The 19,907-nt window shown below is 46.2% G+C and overlaps 3 pseudogenes; all 3 read left to right on the forward strand.

The window, feature by feature from the left end:
• Nucleotides 1-94: 94 nt before the first annotated feature.
• Nucleotides 95-14,438, forward strand: LOC123106040 (disease resistance protein PIK6-NP-like; annotated as a pseudogene).
• A 1,384-nt stretch (nt 14,439-15,822) lies between these two features.
• On the forward strand, nt 15,823-16,649 carry LOC123106042 (BTB/POZ and MATH domain-containing protein 4-like; annotated as a pseudogene).
• Nucleotides 16,650-18,666: 2,017 nt separating this feature from the next.
• LOC123106041 (BTB/POZ and MATH domain-containing protein 2-like) lies at nt 18,667-19,731 on the forward strand (annotated as a pseudogene).
• Nucleotides 19,732-19,907: the final 176 nt, after the last annotated feature.

A 19,907-nucleotide genomic window follows, 5' to 3' on the forward strand; every position in this document is an offset into this window, starting at 1 on the left:
GCCGTCTCCCGCGCCGTCGACGGTGGCGTCCTCCACCGCCGCGATGATGGTGCCACCTGCGGCCACTGCTGGCTCATCCCCGACACTCGCCATCATGCCGGCGGCCTCGGGGGCCTCCACTGATCAGCCCGCGGGTGTGGCACCCGAAGCCCCTGCGGTCTCCGCTGTTGCTACCACCGACGCCGCCATGATCTCCGGACCGTTCCACTTCGACAATCTAATCATGACTCATCTCACGCCGGACAACTATTTGTTTTGGCGCGCCAAGGTTCTACCATCTAGGTTATCCTTCGATTTTCTTCGTTTAACTAGCCACACAACTCTTCACTTCTTTATTTAGTCCATGATCAGTGAAATTTGGGAACCATTTTTTAATTTGAGAATAGTTTCTATATTTGCACATTTTGTAAAATTTCTGAATATTTTTTTGTTAACAAAAAATTAGGTTTATAATTTTTTAAACAAATTCACAACATTTCTAAATTTTGTAATTTTTTGAGATCTGGTAAAAAAATCAAATTCATGAACATTTCTTTAAATCCAAAAATATTTTTAAAGTTTGCAATATTTTCTAAAATTAATGTTTTTTTAGATTTATGATTTTTTTAAATCCCAGAAATAAAATTAATAAAAGGAAATAAAAAGGAGAAAATAACCAGGGGCCTAAAGAGTGCGTGCAAGGGGTGGGGCGGTGTACACGTTTGAGTGACTCGCAGCACATCTTACCTGGAAGTAGGGCTGTCCACAGTGCTTCCCCAAATGGGCCAGGCCTTGTACGATCTTTTCCTTTTACTTTTTTTCGTCTTGGCAAAATACACAAATATTTTTAATGGGGCATATGGATTATTTGGTTAACAAGTGAACATTCTTATTCAAAATGAGCATCTTTTTGAGATATACAAATATTTTTTTAATATACACAATATTTTTTTTATAACACACTTTCTTAAAAGTGCTCCCTCTGTAAAGAAAGATTTTTTTTAACAAGTGAACATTCTTATATATCTTTACAGAGGGGCACAAGTATTGATTTTCGTATGGGTGAACAATTCCTCTTGGAATAATCAAAACCTGTTTTCCACGCATTTGTTTTAAAAAACATACACGAGTGACGAGTCAAATAAGTGTGGACATTGTTTGCACTCCTTTTTTGTTGAAAAATGTACTCCCTCCGTTTCAAAATAAATAAACTTGCTAATAGTAAAACTGTTAACAACCTGCTAATAAAGACACACGGATAAACCTGCTAATGGTAAACTCGAGGAAGCAGGAGACATTTGTAAGGTCATGCCCTCCGATGACAGCCCAACCACTCATCACAAGCTGTGAATCTCAACCAAACTATAAATAGATTTTGTAAGGGGTAGCTAGAGCATCCACAGTGTACGATTTAGCCGCCTCTATCGCTGCTTCTATGCTCTTTGGCGCTGGCGCTATACACTACGTGTTCTGCCTCTAAGCTAAAATTCACTAGCGTGGTCGCTATGCTTGGAGGCAGCCTCCAGCGATCAAAAAATATAAACGGATCTACTCCCTTCGTTCGGAATTACTTGTTTCAGATATGAATGTATATAGAACTAAAATACATCTAGATGCATCCATTTATGCGACAAGTAATTCCGAACGGAGGGAGTATATACCAGTGTATTGCTGTAAAAAATGTTCTATGACAAGTGCATGGAAAGATTGAAATCAGCTGGGATATTTGAAATTGTTTATTTCATATGGGACCCATCTTTAGAGGCAAGGACGGATGCTACACACCCTGAGGTCTTTGTACATGCTTGGGGTTGGGGTGTAGGGCCCACCTTAGAGGCAAGTCTGCCTCTACACATTGGTGATGCTCTTAGTAAGCAAAACTACTGCTCCCTCCGTCTTATAATGTAGGACATTTTCTGACACTAGTGTAGTGTAAAAAAAGTCTTACATTATGGGACGGCGGGAATAGAAAATAATTAGCATACTTCGCATACTGTCAATGCAAAACTACTGCTCCCTCCGTCTTATAATGTAGGACGTTTTCTGACACTAATGTAGTGTGGAAAAAATCTTACATTATGGAATGGCGGGAATAGAAAATAAATAGCATACTTCACAGACTGCCAATGCAAAACTACTAACCAATAAATAGCATATTTCTAAGACATCAAAAATCACGTCTTTGTAAAAAAAACTCCACACAAAGATATAAAATTGGACATCACGTAAAAATCGATCCACCAATGACCAAGAAAAACTAGAAAAGAAGTTATCTAGGTTATCCTTCGATTTTTTTTTCGTTTAACTAGCCACGCAACTCTTCACTTCTTTATTTAGTCCATGATCAGTGAAAATGACAAATCTTTAGGGGAAAAAAGGAGCACCTGCAGCCTCCACCTTTCTCCTCCCACCGCAGTTCCGCCTCTACCAATACCGTGCGCCGTCACCTCGCCCGCCGTCACCCATGCCATGTGGTCTCTGCCGCCCCTGCTCGCTCCCCCACTCCCTTCTCTACCCCGTCGCCCGCCCTACCCCTTTACTGCGGCAGGGGCATGGCCGGATCCTTGGCCGGCGAGTCGGAGGTGCCGAAGCCCTTGGCCAGGGAGCGTTTGTTTACTGGATCTGTCCGGCGGGACATGGTAGCGCGGGATATCTTCAACCGTTTTGGATGACGGTCATGTAATAGGATAGGCGATTAGTTTACATATCTTTGTTTTGCCAGCCGGTGGTGGCTTTGGGGCATTTTGTTTTTGACGTTGTGGCTCTTTGTGAGGTTGCCGTTTTTCTGTTTTCAGACTATAAGACCTTGTTGAACCTCTTTATTTATCTATAAATGTAGCCGTATGCATCGTTTCGATGCAGAGACCGAGGAGTACTCCTTTTCGAAAAAAAAAGCAGGCAGCATCAGCCGATGGGGCTCACCGCGTCCACGTTTCTACCGGCGACCGGAGGAGATGAGTCCGCAAGGAAGGTATAAGCTGGGCCCTGCCAACTCGATTGTGTTGTGATGCTGCAATCTACCCTGCTTCTTCTTTTTCAGGGGAATAGTAATATTGTACCTTTGTTTTTTGTTCCAAACTAAAAATCATGCCTTGCTTCGAGCAGGACGGATTCTTGGATTCTTGTCTTTCCAAGCTTCTGCACCAGCAAAAGAAGAGATTTTTTTTAATGAAATCATCCAAAGCGCAATGTTCAGTACTGTGCAGTTTTTGCTAGCGAGTAGTTTATCTTCTCATCGAGCTTTACTACTCCCTCTGTTCACTTTTATAAGACCTTGAAGACATTTCAGACAATGTGCAAAACAGTCTATTTTGAGCTGTCTGAAAGGACTTACAAAAGTGAACGGAGGGAGTACTACTTTGCTTGGCAGAGGGTAAAGCAAGGCCGGACGGTGCCTTCTCCATCCAAGAGGAAAAGCTTACAAGAGACTAATGGGCTGGGCAGGAAAGACGGTTCTTCAGCAGCCTTCGATATATAGATATAATGGTCCTGGGGGACAAGTGACTAGTTGGCTGATCAACCATAATACCCAAATCAACTAGTGCTGCATCTTTGTCTCATGGATACTTAGCGAGCTAATTAGGATTAGGAGTCCTGCTGCTGTTCTGCGACAAACCTCCCTCCCTCGTGCCTTCTTCTGCCATCGAGGTGAATCTCTTTTACATGTCTTAAGATCTAGATTAACTGCAAATTAGGTGCTCTACAAAACAGCAAACTGTACATGTTCCCTTGTCTTGGATAAACAATGTGCTGAAATTTACTACTAGTACCGTTTTCTCTGCATCTCTGCAAATAATGCAAAAATTGTAGGGTGTGGCTCATATCTTCCTGAAATTTCGTCTTGGGGAAATGTATTATAAGTTGCGCCCTTATCTGTACGAAATATTTGGTTCAAGCGTTGTAGGAGAATTATTACTAGCTCAGCACTTCACTCGAGCACAAGTGACTTGCAAGATTAGTTAGTTCTTTGTTCCTAAGAAATACGTAGTAGGTTCTAGTGATATGGCACTCGCCCAAGTGTCGTCATTTCCACCTACCTTTAATAGAAATTTGAAATATCAAAAAGAAATTGTCTAGATCATTTGTTTGGCAGGTCAAGATTGAAATAGTGCTACTAGGTTGGTCTAGATCTCTATGTTATCATAGAATTATTACAAGTATATAAGAAATACAATATATATTTGGAAATGAATTTCATAAACTCCCTTATGACTTTTGAGTACCCTCTCTAGTCTCTACTAATTAAAAGATGTTCCACTGTGAGCTACATAAAGAAGTTTTTTTTTTTTTGCGAATTTACATAAAGAAGTTACATGTGAGCCAATAGTTCTTAGTATGTTCTGGTTATGTTCTCATGCTTGCACTACATGTACATTGCATTAGTATATGCAAAATTTAATAGTTTAATTCGACTGTCATGGTGGCTGTAATATTGTCTCTGTGGTTTCGTGTGTACTTCTTCTGAAGGAAATATATGTATGTACTTCAACTAATTTGTTTGTAATATGATGATTCTCATGTGCATTCAGTGGTCACTGATGGCTGGAGTGATGCGCCTATGGAATGGTTGGGGGGTCCAGATCCTAGTGCTTGTTAGCTTCATGCTGCAAGTGTTCCTGCTCATGTTCGCCGGGATGCGACGGCGGAACATCTCCATTGTCCCAATGAATCTCCTCTGGCTAGCATACCTGCTGGCAGACTACATAGCGGTATACATCCTTGGCCACATCCCACATGACCTTCTTTGGCAAGTCCCATGGACACCAACAGCTCATGGCGTTCTGGGCGCCGTTCTTGCTGGTGCATCTTGGTGGCCAGGACAACATCACGGCCTACTACATAGAAGACAACAAGCTCTGGCCACGCCACCTGCTCTCATTTGTTATGCAGACAGTGGGAGTGGCCTATGTCCTATACAAGTATGTCGCTGGCAGCTGGATCTTGGTCAAAGTCTTGGCAATGATATTTGTCAGTGGTTTTCTCAAGTATAGGGAGAGAGTATGGGCGCTCAAGTCCTCCAGCCTGGACAACATGAGTAAATTCCTCGACAGTAGGAAGTTGAGTGAGGCTAAACGAAAACGGCGTCCACCATGGACCCAAGGGGGGAGATTGTATCTTGAAGAGACTCTGCAGGAAGCTCTTGACCAAGGGGAGAAGTTTGATCTTGAAGAGGTTCTACAGGGAGCTCATGACCTGCTCCCCATTTGCATGGCTCAGTTGGTGGACTATAAGTTCTGGCCATCTACATTGCAGAGTCAAACCGTAGAGCTATTTGCTAACAAGGGCCAAATGTTCGAGTTGGTTGAGATGCAGCTCTCCTTGATGTATGATTTCCTGTATACAAAGGCAGTGGTGGTCTTCACATGGTATGGATGCTTCATCCGTGCCATTTCAGCAGTTGCCACCATCACCGCCTTCTTCCTATTTCAATCAAGCATTGGCAAAAATGACTTGAACAGAGTTGATGTCATTGTCACATACATCTTACTAGTTGGGGCTGTCTTCCTAGAAACAATGGCATTATTGAAGCTAATCGGATCAACATGGACATGTGCATTGTTGCGTGCTAGAAGATGGCATCGGCTTCACAACATAGTTGTATCTGTCCGGCGCTGTGTCAGGGCTGCAGAAAGAAATAGAAGATGGTCAGGTTCCATTGGACAGCCCGAGTTGGTGAACTCGCCCCATTTTTTTTTAGAAATGGACTCGCCCCATGGCAGTGGAGGTTGCGTGTCCGTGCAGTGCCTGGGAATGGGATGCAAAGATTTGTGGAAGAAGCTGCACCACTCCTTGGCTGTCATTTCAGATGGTACTAAGAAGTCGGTGTTGGGAGAGGTAACAGCTATATCCAGGTGGGATCTGCCTCTTTACCGTAGGTGATTTCTTGTTAAAATAAAAAAGGGAAGAAAAAAAGAGCAGCAAACAGCGATGGCCGACAGCATGCAGCGGCATGTGGTTCAGCTGGAGTATCTGTTTGTGACATTCATTCACTTACCTGTTTGTTGTACAGTAGTGCTCTTGTCTTGTCCAATCTTTCTCTTCTTCCTATTGGAGATGAGGAGTCGTGTTTAGAGGTTTGGATTTGCCCTATACAAGCATATTTATATGTAAATCTCTTGCTGCATGACCTTAATAAAATGTACAGACGGCAGGCCTTGTAAATTCAGCAGCCTTTTTGTTATTTAAAGGGTTGAGCGCGTTTTCATTTTGCCAAACCTTCCGCTTGCTACAAGTATAATTATTATTTTTTGTGGGAATTGGCAAACAAAATAAACGGAATTGGCCCTTTTGATCTACAAAAGTAGAAACTTCTTCTCTTACACCTCCATTTTGAAAAGAAAAAAAAATAGAAACCGTGTCTGGTGAGATGAACAAGGGTGACGAAGCGACGACCACAATGGCGCACCCGGATTACTTGAACTCTTGAAGCATGGAGAGGCTCAAGCTGATGTGCAAGCAGATGCATGCTGTGCAAACGTGTCTCCTTCAGCACGGCAGCGCGATAACTTCTGGCTCTGGCGATAGCACTGCCAGCGTCCATCAAGTTCCTCATCACTCCCAAGAGTATGAAAGTCATCACTGAACTTGGCGGTTTCAAGCATTTAGACAATGCGTGTAGCAACAAAGAAAACACATTTGCATCATGATTCATGAGAAAATCCCGTTGAAGCCTACACCCGAAAGATCCCTAAGATGACTAACCTCTGACCACCCACAATGGAGGCAACGAGTTCGCTAATTCAGGCTCACCAGAGCCCTGTCAGCGCCGAAGCAAGCAACCTTGGTTCCATTCCTCTGCATTCCCAAAGCTCAATGACGTGACCATGAGAGCTCCAGAATGGAGTCACCCATGATCCATGGCGCAAAATGTTGTTGGTAACATACATGGCAGGAGATGGACGCCACAAGGAGGAAGAATCAAGAATGGAGTGGTACTAGGGGAGAAGGAGGGCAGGATCGGATGAGGACTCACCTGCGGAGAGAGAGGCGACACATGTACTTGAGGCCATTGGAGAAAGATACGTGCGGGGGAGCCGGGCGCGTGCGGCGTGCAGGTCCCTCGACCAGTCAATTGTTTGAATCATTTTCCTTTTATAATTCATAGGTTTTTGCAAAAAAAAATTGGTTTAACCTTGCATTTCACCATGTTAGAGTTGTGTCGAATATTGTGTACAAGATAGGTTACAGTTGGACTTATATTTGTATTGTGTTTAGATATGATATGAAGTCGTGTCCTAGTAGGACACTTGTATCCTAGGCCTCTCTTATATAGTGAAAGTAGACACACAATGTAACCTATGCCAACATAATAGCACCGGAACGCAGGGGAAGCCGGCGGCATGTGCCGGTGTCCAGGGCGACCGGGTGCGGTATTGTAGCGGTGTCATGGGGAGGAGCGCTCATAGTCAGGCCTTGGGGATGTAGCCATATCGGTGAACCTCGTTAAGAAATCTCGGTGTCGTGCTCGTGTGATTGCTTGGTCCTCGGATGATCAACGGTATGCCTCGGATTTATTCTAACAAGTGGTATCATGAGCTAGGTCATTCGGAGGCTGTGGATCGTTGATCGAGAGGAAGAAGAAGCGTCGACATAAATCTGCAGGAAGCGATTGTAATATGGGATGAATATCATCGGCGAGTTACGATCCAGGCAGATCGGTCATGTTGTGTTATCTTCGAGCAGTAATCAGATCGTGAAGCAGATACATGGCAGCAGTTTTTGGCTTACTCGGCGAGATGCGATCGAAAACAGCGCAGGCAAGTCATGCGGCGGTCGATCAATGGATCGATCGGGCAAGCGTATAGGAGGCGCATGTTGAGATCGTTGAGCGGGGTTTGGGGCGGCAGATCACATCTAGCGTGAGAAAATCCATCAACGATAAGTATCCATTGGAAAGCAAAAGGTCATCACGTGAGGAAAGCTCGAATAATTTTTCGCTGGGTCAGCCGTACAAAAAACCATGGCGCCAATGGGTACCAGGTTTGAGGTGGAGAAGTTCAACGGGACTGGAAGCTTTGGGTTATGGCGAATATGGGTGAAAGATTGTTGGCACGACAGGGATGCTTGAAGGAGTTGCAGGAAGTCATGTCAGGTAAGATGGAATTATCAGGTGATGGATGGAAATTCGCGGAAGACGATTTGGGAGCCTCGAGCGTGTCATACAGCCGGACTACTTCGGCTGGGTCGGACTGTCTAACGGATCGACGCAAGTCAGTTGGTATAGAAGACGATGGTGGAATTGGCGACAGCGACATAGGAGTGTGATGCTGATGGTGACCGACTTCTGGGGCGTGGAAACACGTGGCGCAGGCCTGAGTGCTTGTGTGACTTCGACAAGACTATGGAGCGGGGTTGATTCAAGATGGCAAACGCATGAGAGCTTGAAGTCAACCGGGCGCAAGGGGTGGACTGATCATCTACCATGGAGTCATGTTGAAGGTGGAGCTGGATTGAAGGGCTACGACGAAAGGATCTAGTGAATCAAGGCCTATTCAACAAAGAGGGAAAAGCGAGTGACATGCAGTTCGGACTGGAGCCCAATGGTCTGATGGAAGCGTGAAACTCGTCATCGGTCGGCGATGGTTGATGGTATACTCCGCAGTGGAGGTTGAGTGGTGTGGGTCCGCGACCCTTGAAACTCGACCGGGACAGCGGAGGCTCGACGCGGTAATAGCGGTGAGGCGTGCGGTACGCACAGGGCATGGAGACGGGCCAGGGCTCTGGTGGTCATACATGTGGTGAGTCAACTGCAAATTTGACTTGGGATGACTAAAAGCAATGGTGAAATTCCTTCAAGTTTCAGACAGGCAGTCAAGAAAGGAGCGGTGATGTTGAGTTCAGGTAACTCTTATGTGTGACACCCAATATGTGAGTTGTTCACTTTCAGGCAGGTCAGTGATCAATGTGTGATGGCGTTGGACGGATACTCTGAAAGTTGGGAGCGCAAACTAGAGTAATGTGGAACTTAATTCGGTTCGAGTGTTGACTCTGGTCAAGAAAAGAAGGGACTACAAGTTGCAGGTGGAGTCATATGGAGTCTTTGGAGTAGCAGCGGTACTCATGGGATAAGCTCAAGTCCAACGTACATGGAAGTTTGACGCATTGACGAATTCAAGGAGGTGGAGAATATTCGTCAAGGTGGAGTTTGTTAGAGTTGTGTCGAATATTGTGTACACGGTAGATTACAGTTGGCTTTGTATTTGTATTGTGTTTAGATAGGATATGAAGTCGTGTCCTAGTAGGACACTTGTATCCTAGGTCTCTCTTATATAGCGGGGGTAGACACACAATGTAACCTATGCCAACATAATAGCACCGGAACGCAGGGGAAGCCGGCGGCATGTGCCGGTGTCCAGGGCGACCGGGTGCGATATTGTAGCGGTGTCACGGGGAGGAGCGCCCATAGTCAGGCCTCGGGGATGTAGCCATATCGGTGAACCTCGTTAACAAATCTCGGTGTCGTGCTCGTGTGATTGCTTGGTTCTCGGATGATCAACGGTATGCCTCGGATTTATTCTAACACACCTGTTGTCCATCTATACATATAGATGCTCTAACAAACGCGCGCGCAGCTGTTCCGGGCACTCCAGCGGACGCGCAAAATACGCGCGCGCTATAGTTGGTTCAGCACGCAGAGCAAAACGGTATCACGTGTCACTTATTTCGTGTGCCCGCTCCTGCGCGCTGGACAGCGACGACTCGCGCGTGACTTCCACCAACCGCCGGATCCAGCCGCTGGCGCCACCGCCCGCACCTCCCCATTTACTCCGACGACCCGATGACGCTTCCCCGGCCTATCCCCGCACGCCGCCGCGGCTTCCTCCACCTCCTCTCGTCGCCGCCGCCCCTCGAGCGTACCATTCCTCCGACAAACAGCGTCGGGCTTCCCATTGCCGCTCGGCGCCCACAAGGTGTTTGACAAAACGTTTGCAAGGTATGTATTGCTTCAACTTATTTTGTAGATGAATTTGGTGCATGTTGTTTGTAGTTTTATAGACTAGTTTAAATTCAATATTGTAGATGAGTTCGTCATATGATTTTTCCGACGAAGAATTTGATATTCAAGAGGAGGAAGACCTTGCAATGATCCTAGCTATGCACGCCAATAAAAAGCCAAAGCACGATGGTTCGGTTATGCATCGTCAGAAAATTTGGAGGGATAATATCGATGCCGACAACAGATTGATGAGGCACTATTTTGTGGATAATCCCGTATACCCCGAGTCATACTTTCAGCGTCGTTTTAGGATGAGCATTGATCAAGTTGTTTAAACGCATTGCAAAGAAACTGGCAAGCCATGATCAGTTTTTTCAACAAAGGAGGAATGTCGCCGGAGAACTCGCGCGTAGCACCTTTCAAAAGGTGACAGCTACTTTGCATATGTTGGCATACGGTATTCCTGCTAATCTAGTTGATGATCACTTGGCCATGGGTGAGAGTCAAGCCATCATGTGTGACAAGTGCTTCGCAGTCGGAGTTGTGCAAGTGTTTGGTCTGGAGTATTTGAGAGCTCCCAATGCTGAAGACGCCGCAAGGCTTTTGAAGATGAACAAAGCTCGCGGGTTCCCAGGTATGCTTGGCTCAATAGATTACATGCATTGGAGTTGGAAGAACTATCCAAGGCATGGCATGGACAATTTCACGGCCAAAAAAAAGGTTTCACTATAATCCTTAAAGTAGTGGCCGGTCAAGAGATTTGGATTTGACATGTTTTTTTTGGAATGCCTGGATCTTTGAATAACATCAACGTTCCTGATCGGTCACCACTCATGAATAGGATTTCAAATGGTGAACTGTCACCGGTGCAATTTGTAGCAAATGGTCATACATACAACTATGGCTACTACATTGCGGATGGCATCTACCCAAAATGATAAACATTTGTGAAGCCGTTGAAAAAATCAAAAGGTAAGAAGAATCTTGATTTCCACAATGCTCAGGCGGTGGCTAGGGAAGATGTGGAGAGAGCTTTTGAGATTTTGCAAGCCCAATTTGCTATTGTGAAAGAACCGGCTAGATTTTGGGATCAAAAGATCCTTTAATACATCATGAACGCTTGTGTGATCATGCATAACATGATCATCGAGAATGAGCGTGGGAAAGATTTAGACTACTCCCAATATGAGCTCTTGGGACGTCCAGTGCGGGTGCGACAGAGGGCTAAGAGGGTGGCTTGCCTCCTATCATGCCATTCGACGTGTCGAAACACATGATGATCTTCAGAAGGATCTAATCGAGGAGTGGTGGGCATGGAATCAAAACTAGTGATTTGTATGTTTGATGTTGTAACTATTTGTTTAAATTGTAATAAAACTAAACTATGTATTGTTGATTTATTTTTTATGTGTTTGATCTTTTTGGTTTTGTTCGCCGCGCGCAAAAAGTTGCTATTTCGGCGCTGTAAATGTTATTTTAGCACGCCGCGTGTTGAGCGCATGTTGGAGATGCTCTTAAGGAAAACCAAATTTAAATATAGACCCTTTGTAATTACTATTATCACCCTACCCTGGCTTGCAAAGGCCACTGAAACTAGAGACATATGCATCCTTGTACACGAAACGAACAAGGAAATTAAACAAAAATCTAACGAAAAGAGGTAGCTAGGACCCTTGGCACAATCACAGTGCAGGCTCTTTTCCTACATGCACCCTAAACTAGCTTTGCAAGGACTATATGCACCCCCTCTACAACACGAAACGAACAAGGAAATTAAACAAGAAGAGAAACACACATCAGGTACGCTCTCCTCCTCATCTGTTGTTTCCGTCCATCACCATTTCGTTTCCTGCCAAAACTGAGAAAGAAACATCTCGACTCACATATACAGTAGAGAGAGAGATGGCTGAAGCTTCCGGCGAGCCGGCGGCTCATCCTCAGGCGACATCTCGCCGGCCATCTGCACCGACACACAGCCACCATTGGCTGCTGGCGTCCAACGATGACGCGAACTTCATCCAGGACGAGATCCGGTCATGAACGGCTTCCTCCGCCACCTTGCCAGGACCCAGCAGCTGACTCCCAGTGGTGGGCAGCGCGGCGGCGACGAGGAGGTCCAGGTGTGGGTTAGGCAGGTCAGGGACCTCGCCAGCGACTCCCGAGACTGCATCAACCTCTACCGGCACACATCGCCCCGCCGTGCAACGGGGCTGCTGCGCTACATGCAAATGCCATGGTTCCTTGGCAAGAAAGGAGACGGTGACGAGGCCAGAGGGCGGCCGTTCAAACTCAATGTCATTCTAGCACCAGATGATGCAGAAGGTACCGGTCTAGCTCAGCAAGTGTACCAAGATCCTTCGGTGTCCGGCGGCTTCAACGTACCAATCCTCTGGCAATATTCCATGACCTGCTCTGCCAGCTCCTTCCTGACCAAAACCAGGACGTGCTGGACGACACATCATCAGATAACATGAAACTCCTGTGGAGCATCCGAGGCCGCTTGGAAGGCACAAGGGTCCTGATTGTTCTCGACGACCTCGATGATTACCCGGGCATGTGGGACCAGATCAGAATTGCTCTCAACTTCATAAGCCTCCCTGCAGGTAGCGCCATCATAGTGACCACAAAGGATGATGGGCTTGTCAAGTCATCTTCTCCAGATAAAGTGGTAACCTATTCCCTTGTGGATTTCTTCTTCAAGAGAGCAGTGGCCCTTGTAGCTAGCAATTTTCATGATGGCGATGTGCGGGGCGTCATACATAGCATTCTCAAGAGATGCGACCCGGATGTCGCTTCCATGAAGATGTTCCTCCATGCCTTGTATGCCAATCCCCACAGGACAAGACAGGAGCTGGAGAAGCTGCAGGAAAGCCTGTGTTTAGAGGCATGCCGCCGTCCTTGCGACGACGATAGCAGCTATAACTTCAAGCGGATGCTCATGTTTTCCTCCAGTGACATGCCTAAAGAGTGCCACATGTGCTTCCTGCACCTATGTATTCTCCTTCCACAAGATCGATCACAGCATCAGGAGGACATCCCTAGTGAGAAGATGGGCAGCCCAAGGCCTGATATCTGTGGAAGGTGATCATGGTTCAGCTGAAGTGGCAGCCGAGCGCTGCTTCGGTGCATTTGTCAGCCGAGGTCTCATTTGCCCTGCTGACATTAGTGATGCAGGCAAGATCAAGACTTGTGTAGTGCCTCCTCCAGTGCATCGCCTCATCACTGAGGTTGCAGAAGAAGAGAATGTCATCAGTGTCGGCTCCATGATCTGCAATGCACATCTTGGTGACAGCAAGAGGTGCCTGGGATCACTGCCCGCGTCCTCTCAACTGCTGCTGCTGAAGGTGCTTGATCTAGAAGGCTGCAAAGGCTTGGAGAAGCGCCATCTGAACAACATCTGCAAGTTGTTCATGCTCAAGTACTTGAGCCTCAGGAACACTGATGTTTCTGTGCTGCCCAGGCAAATCCATAGGCTGCAGCAGCTAGAGACGCTGGACATTCGGCAAACCAAGATACAAGCCTTCCCCACAGATTTTGCCAAGCTCCTGATGCTCAAGCATCTGCTCGCAGGCCATGCAGACTTCTCCCCGGTCAAGGACACCATCAACTCCAAGGAATCATTTTCCACGCCGCGGATGCCCCATGGAATCGGGGCCATGAGGGGGAACCTGGAGATACTGTCACACGTACAGGTCTCCGGGAGTGGCAGTGAGTCGATGCTCATGGATGTTGGGCAGCTAGTCAAGGTACGGAAGCTAGGAGTTGTTCTCCATGGCAAGAAGGTTGCCAGCTCCTTCAAGCATCTCCTCCAAGCAATCAGCAAGCTGCACAAATGCCTTCGTTCTTTGTCAATCCGAATTGGACATCCTGTCGATGAGACCGATCCTCTTACATTCCGCATGGATCAAGAGAATCCATTTTCACCTCCCGAGTTTCTCCAGAGCCTGTACATCGGCGGCCTCACAGGCGTTGGGCTGCCTCCATGGATCACAGAGCTCCACCAATTTGCCAAGATTACCTTGCGCGACACCTCCCTCAAGGATCATGCCATACGACTCCTTGGCAAACTCGGTGGCTTGCGCTGCCTTAGGCTCCGACAGATGTCCTACGGCGAAATGAAGATCACTTTTGGGAAAGAAGAATTCCCAAGCCTCAAGTTTCTCGCCATTGAGTGTTCCGACATCACCAACATAATCTTCGAGAGTGGAACGGCACCTAGGCTTGAGAAGCTAGCTTGGGCTTTCAAGAGCATGCAGTTCATCTCCGGAATCGGCAATCTCCCAAGGCTGAAAGAGCTCGAGCTCAGCGGCAGCTGCAACCCAGACCCCGTGAAGCAGGCCGTCGCAGCACACCTGAATCATCCCGTCTTCAAGCACAATGCCTGAAGTTAGCCACTGCAGGCACCGACCAGTACGAGCCTGCTTGCTCTGGACTCTGGAGTGAGTGATGATTGTGTTGTGAGTGTTGCATGCTTGTGTGTTCCTACTTCTGATTGTTTTCCTCATTCTATCATGGACTGTGATTTGTATACGGTGTGGGATTGTTATACCATTGTGTGTTGGCTACGCAATAAAGACTTGTATTTCTACTGTGTGCAACAATCTTTCTTTCGTTTTGCTGGAACCGGTTCCACTTTGAGTTCTCTGTTTGAGTGTCTGCAATGCTACACCTCAGCCATGTCTAAATGGAAAAGATGTCATGTGCACCTAGGTGAAAAGATAAGCACATTGAGGCTTTGAAAGATTGTAAAAAGAATGTAGATACATTGTGGGGCTGAAATGAAGTATGAATCTATAAATTTTGGTCAAAAAATATGTCCAGGCTGTTCACACTTATGGTTTCTTAGACAATTATCTCCCGTGTTTTTTTTCTGTATATCCCACTGAAGGACATATTTGTGGCCCAAAATTTGAAGATCCACACTTTATCAAGTGATGTACATGTAAAAATCGAAATTTTTCAAAATATGAACATTTTTCTATTTTTCAAAATTTAAATAAATGGGATGGGCACACAAAAGTTGTTCTCCGTCTAAATGACCCTATATTGCGATGTAGAATTAGTAACTACATTAGTTTGTGCAATGATTTTCTTAGCTTGCCAATTAAGACTGGAAGCAGCTAGCATCGAAGGAATAAGCCAAAAACTTAGATATCGATAGCTTGCCAATTAAGGCTAGAAGCAGCTAGCATCAAAGGTACAAGTTAAAGCCAAAAACTCTGATGTTGTTAACTTGACAATTAGGACTGGAAGCGATTAGCACCAAAGGAAGAAGCTAAAGCCCAAAAGCTTTGATATTCTTAGACTGTCAATTAAGACTGGAAGCAGCTAGCATTAGTTTGCGCAATGATATTCTTAGCTTGCCAATTATGCTTGTACTAATTATGGCCAAAGGGTACCCTACAACTTTCTTTTGTCATGATGATCAGAAACTTAGATTCTTGTCTTGATGGTTGCCAATTCTTTTGGCATGCACATGCTCCTTTGGCTATTCATTCTTATTGCCAACATTGGCCAAATAATGGGCAAGTGAAACCTTGACAGAAATTTTAGCTAGACACTTTTCTGCTACAGTAAACTTGAGCTCAAACCGAACGAAAGACATCCTAAACCCACGGCACGCAACTCGGTATCAGCTCTGGGATTAGCAGCCAGCAAGTTATACCAGGATGTGCTTAATTGAAGTGAAGCAAAGCAAAGGATCTGTCATGGAAACTTGCAAGTCTTGTCCAAACATATTGCCCTCCTTCCACCGCAAGATCCATACCCATTGACTAATTTGATTGTATATACCGCTGCCGCAGTTTCCATACACATTGTATTCTCATAGGCTCCCCTTCTCTGAGCTAGCCGTAATAACCTACTATCACTAGCCATCAAACCGTGCAGACGCATAGGTTAGTATATCTAAGATGTCGTCACGCTCTACCTCCGTCATCGTCGCCAGAGCAGTGAGCGGGCACCATTTGCTCAAGATCGATGGGTACTCGCAAACCAAGGTGGTCACCCATGGTAGAGGCATCAAATCCTACACTTTTAAGGTCGGAGGCCACAGTTGGCTTCTCCAGTATTACCCCAATGGCGAGCCCTCGGGTCCTGACACTTACATAGATGATGTCTTCATTCAGCTTGTCAGTGTAAGCAGGGACATGCCGGTCAAGCCTGACAAGGGCATCTCAGCTCAAGGCTCGCTCAGTTTACTGGACAGGGCTGGGAAGCCAGTGCCATCATATACCAGCACCTTCAATAGAAGTTTCACAACCACTGGGATCTTGGTCTGGTACACCTCAAGGACGACCCTAGAGAACTCAGGTTATCTCAAGGACGATTGCTTCACTCTCAGGTGCGACATCACCGTCACGGAGCTGCGTGCCGAGAAAACAGAGGATTGCGATTTCGCCTATCTCCTGTGGAAGGAGGGGGCAGATGTGGCCTTCCATGTGGGAGGTGAGACAACCGCCGCCCATCAATGGGTGCTGGCTGCCCGGTCTCCGATCTTGAAGGCAGCAGCCGAAGCAGAGCTCCTTGGCGTGCCAGAAAGGGAGAAGAAAGACGCCCACGGCCACCGTAAGGATTGACGACATGGAGGCAAAAGTGTTCAAGGCTTTGATCCACTACATATATATTGATGCATTGCCTGATGAGATAGACAAGGGCTGAGACTGGGAGAAGCAAGGATACCATGATCACGGTCATGGTGGCCATTTCTATTTGTCAATGCTGTGTTGGTCAATGTAAGAAGTACTACTGGTGACAATCAACTATGCTCCATACTAATAATATGCTGATGTACATTCGTTTATGTTTGGGGATTGTAGTTGTATTTGCTATACAATTATAATGCTTATGATTTCTTTTAATGTGTTATATCAACACTTAGAAGACTGCCAGATGAAAAGCCTAGCTCTAGCCTCCATGGTGGCGCCCTCCAGCGCCTCTAGCTCTGGAGTGATGATTGTGTAGTGATTGTTTGCAATGTTTGTGCTTCTCTATGAACCCTACTGATCAGTGTGTGTTGCATGCTTGTGTGTTCCTACCTCTGAATGTGTTCCTCATTCTGTCATGGACTATGATATGCATGTATCGTGTTTCATGCTCACAATGTATACCTATAAAAGAAATTGACAAAATTTTCCAAACCAGGTTTACGTCTGCCACGAAAAAGGGGCTGCCGATGGCGGTAGGCCCACCAGCACCCCTGCCCGTTCCGTTGCACTGACGCAAACGTGTTATCGTCAAGCTGCTACCGTGCGCTGTGGCGGCAGGCTCTGCCGCCGCCGGCTGTGGCAGCAGGTGCCACGTGTCGGCTGCCCGACCTACCGCCATGGTAGCTCTGTCAATACGGTGCGGACGTGGTCCTTTTTGTCAATACGAAAGCATAGCTGGTCTTTTCAGACAAAAAATTGAAATATGAACCTATAAATTTTGGTCAAAAAATATGTCCATTTTGAGGGTTGTGCACAGTTATGGGCTCTAGTTTAGACCGTCCTCTCCCATGTTTCTTTTTCTTTTCTGTATAACCCACAAAAGGACATATTTATGGGCCAGAAGTTGAAGTCTTGAAGATTCACACTATCGGACAATGTACATGTAAAACAATTCAAAATATCAACGTGCATGCTTTTCTATTTCTTTTTAAAAAAGGGCACAAAATCCGTTCTCTGTCTAAATGACCCTATATTCCAAAATAGAGCTAGTTTTTTTGGGGGGGGGGGGGGGGGGGGGGGGGGGGGGCGTGAAATAGAAGTAGTGATTGAATTAGTTTGTGTGATGATATTGATAGCATTGATGCTGGAAGCAACTACCATCAAGGGAAAGCCCCAAAAACTTTGATATTCTTAGCTTGCTAATTAAGTCTGGAAGCAGCTACCATCAAGGGAACAAGCTAAAGGCCAAAAACTTTCATATTGGTAGCTTGCCAATTAAAACTGGAAGCAGGTACCATCGAAGGAACAAGCTAAAGCCCGAAAACTTTGATATTGGTAGCTTGCCAATTAAGACCCGAAGCAACTAGCATTAGTTTGCGCAGTTCTATTCTTAGCTTGCCAATTGTGTTTGGATTAATTATGGCTAAAGATTATCTTACCAATTTTTGGTCATGACCAAAAAAATTATCCTTGTTTGGATGGTTGCCAAAAAAATTGGCATGCCCATGCCCCCTTTTGGCCATCTAGCTCATTTTTCTTGTCATTGGCCAAATCATGAGCAAGTAAAACCTTCAATAAAAGCTAGCCAATTTTTTAGTGCGGTGAACTTCAGTTCAAACAAAGCACACCCTAAACCCGCAAAAACTTCAGCACAGGCCACCCACGCACTACGGCACGCAACCTCATATCAGTTATGGGACTGGATGTGCTTAATCAAAGCAAAGCGAAGGATCTGTCATAAAAATTTGCAAGTCTGGGTCTACCCTCCTTTTCAGAAAGAAAAAGAAGAAATTTGCAAGTCTTATCCAAACATATTACGTGCTTAATCAAAGCAAAGCAAAGGATCCATCATAGAAGCTTGCAAGTCTTATCAGAACATATTACCTTCCTTCAACTGGAGGATCCATAAAATATATTCATTCATTACCTAATTTTGCTTGTATATATATATATTCGCACCATGGATTGTCATTGCTGCAGCCACAGCTGCAATTTCCATCCCATTGTTATTCCCATATGCTCCCCCTCTCTGAGCTAGCCATAATAATCTACTATTACTAGCCGTCAAACCGTCGGCAACCGTGCAGACTTAGTGCATCTAAGATGTCGTCACGCTCTACCTCCGCCATCATCGCCAGGGCGGTGAGCGGGCACCACTTGCTCAAGATCGACGGGCACTCGCAAACCAATAGTAGCGACATCAAATCCTGCACTTTCCATGTTGGAGGCCACGCCTGGCGCATCAAGTACTACCCCAACGGCCAAGGTTCAGATAATGCCAATTGCATATCTGTCTTCATTCAGCTTGCCAGTGTTAGCATGGACTTGCCGTTCAAGCCTGACAAGGGCATCTCAGCTCAATGTGTGCTCGGTTTACTGTGCCATCATATACCTTCACCTTCGATAGAAGTTTCACAACCCCTCAAGGAGAGTGGGGCTGGTACAAATTCATCACAAGGTCGGAATTAGAGAACTCAGGTTGCCTCAAGGACGACTGCTTCACTCTCAGGTGCGACATCACTGTCACAGAGCTGCGCGCCAGGGAAACAGAGGATCGTGATTTCACCGATCTCCTGTGGAAGGAGGGGGCAGATGTGGCCTTCCATGTGGGCGGCGAGACAATCGTCGCCCATCGATGGGTGCTGGCTGCCCGGTCTCCAATCTTGAAGGCAGCAGCAGAAGCAGAGCTCCTTGGCATGTCGGAAAGGGAGAAGAAGAAGAAGACGCCCATGGCCACCATAAGGATCGACGACATGGAGGCAAAAGTGTTTCCACAAGCACAGCGATAACCACGCTGGTGTTAGCGGAGCAGCACCACTCCCAGCGGCTCAAGGCGGCATGCATCGACTTCCTCATCTCTCCGAACAATATGAAAGTCGTCTTGGAAAATGGCGGTTTCAAACATTTACAGAGGAGCTGCCCCTCTGTTCTCATGGACCTTGTAGAAAGGACAAAAGCGGCCTGAGACTGGTAGAAGCAAAGGACACGGGGATCATGGTGATTGTGGTACCATTCTTCTATTTATCACTGCAGTGTTGGTCAATGTAACAAGTACTACTGGTGACAATCAAGTATGGCTCATGCTAATAATACACTAATGTGCATTCGTTTATGTTTGGAGTTGTAGCTGTATTTGCTATACAAGTATAATACTTATGATTTCTTTTAATGTCTATGCCAACACTTAGAAGACTGCCGGGTGGAAAGCCTAGCTCTAGCCTCCGTGGTGGCACCCTCCAGCGCCGCCATGGAAGCCCATGGCTCTTCTTCCTCGCCCTCTTCCGGCACCATCTCCGACAGCACAACACCCACCACCCCCAGACCTCCTATTCCATGCCAAGCTT

The sequence above is a fragment of the Triticum aestivum genome, chromosome 5A, assembly GCF_018294505.1.
Source record: "Triticum aestivum cultivar Chinese Spring chromosome 5A, IWGSC CS RefSeq v2.1, whole genome shotgun sequence".
Classification (NCBI taxonomy): Eukaryota; Viridiplantae; Streptophyta; class Magnoliopsida; order Poales; family Poaceae; genus Triticum; species Triticum aestivum.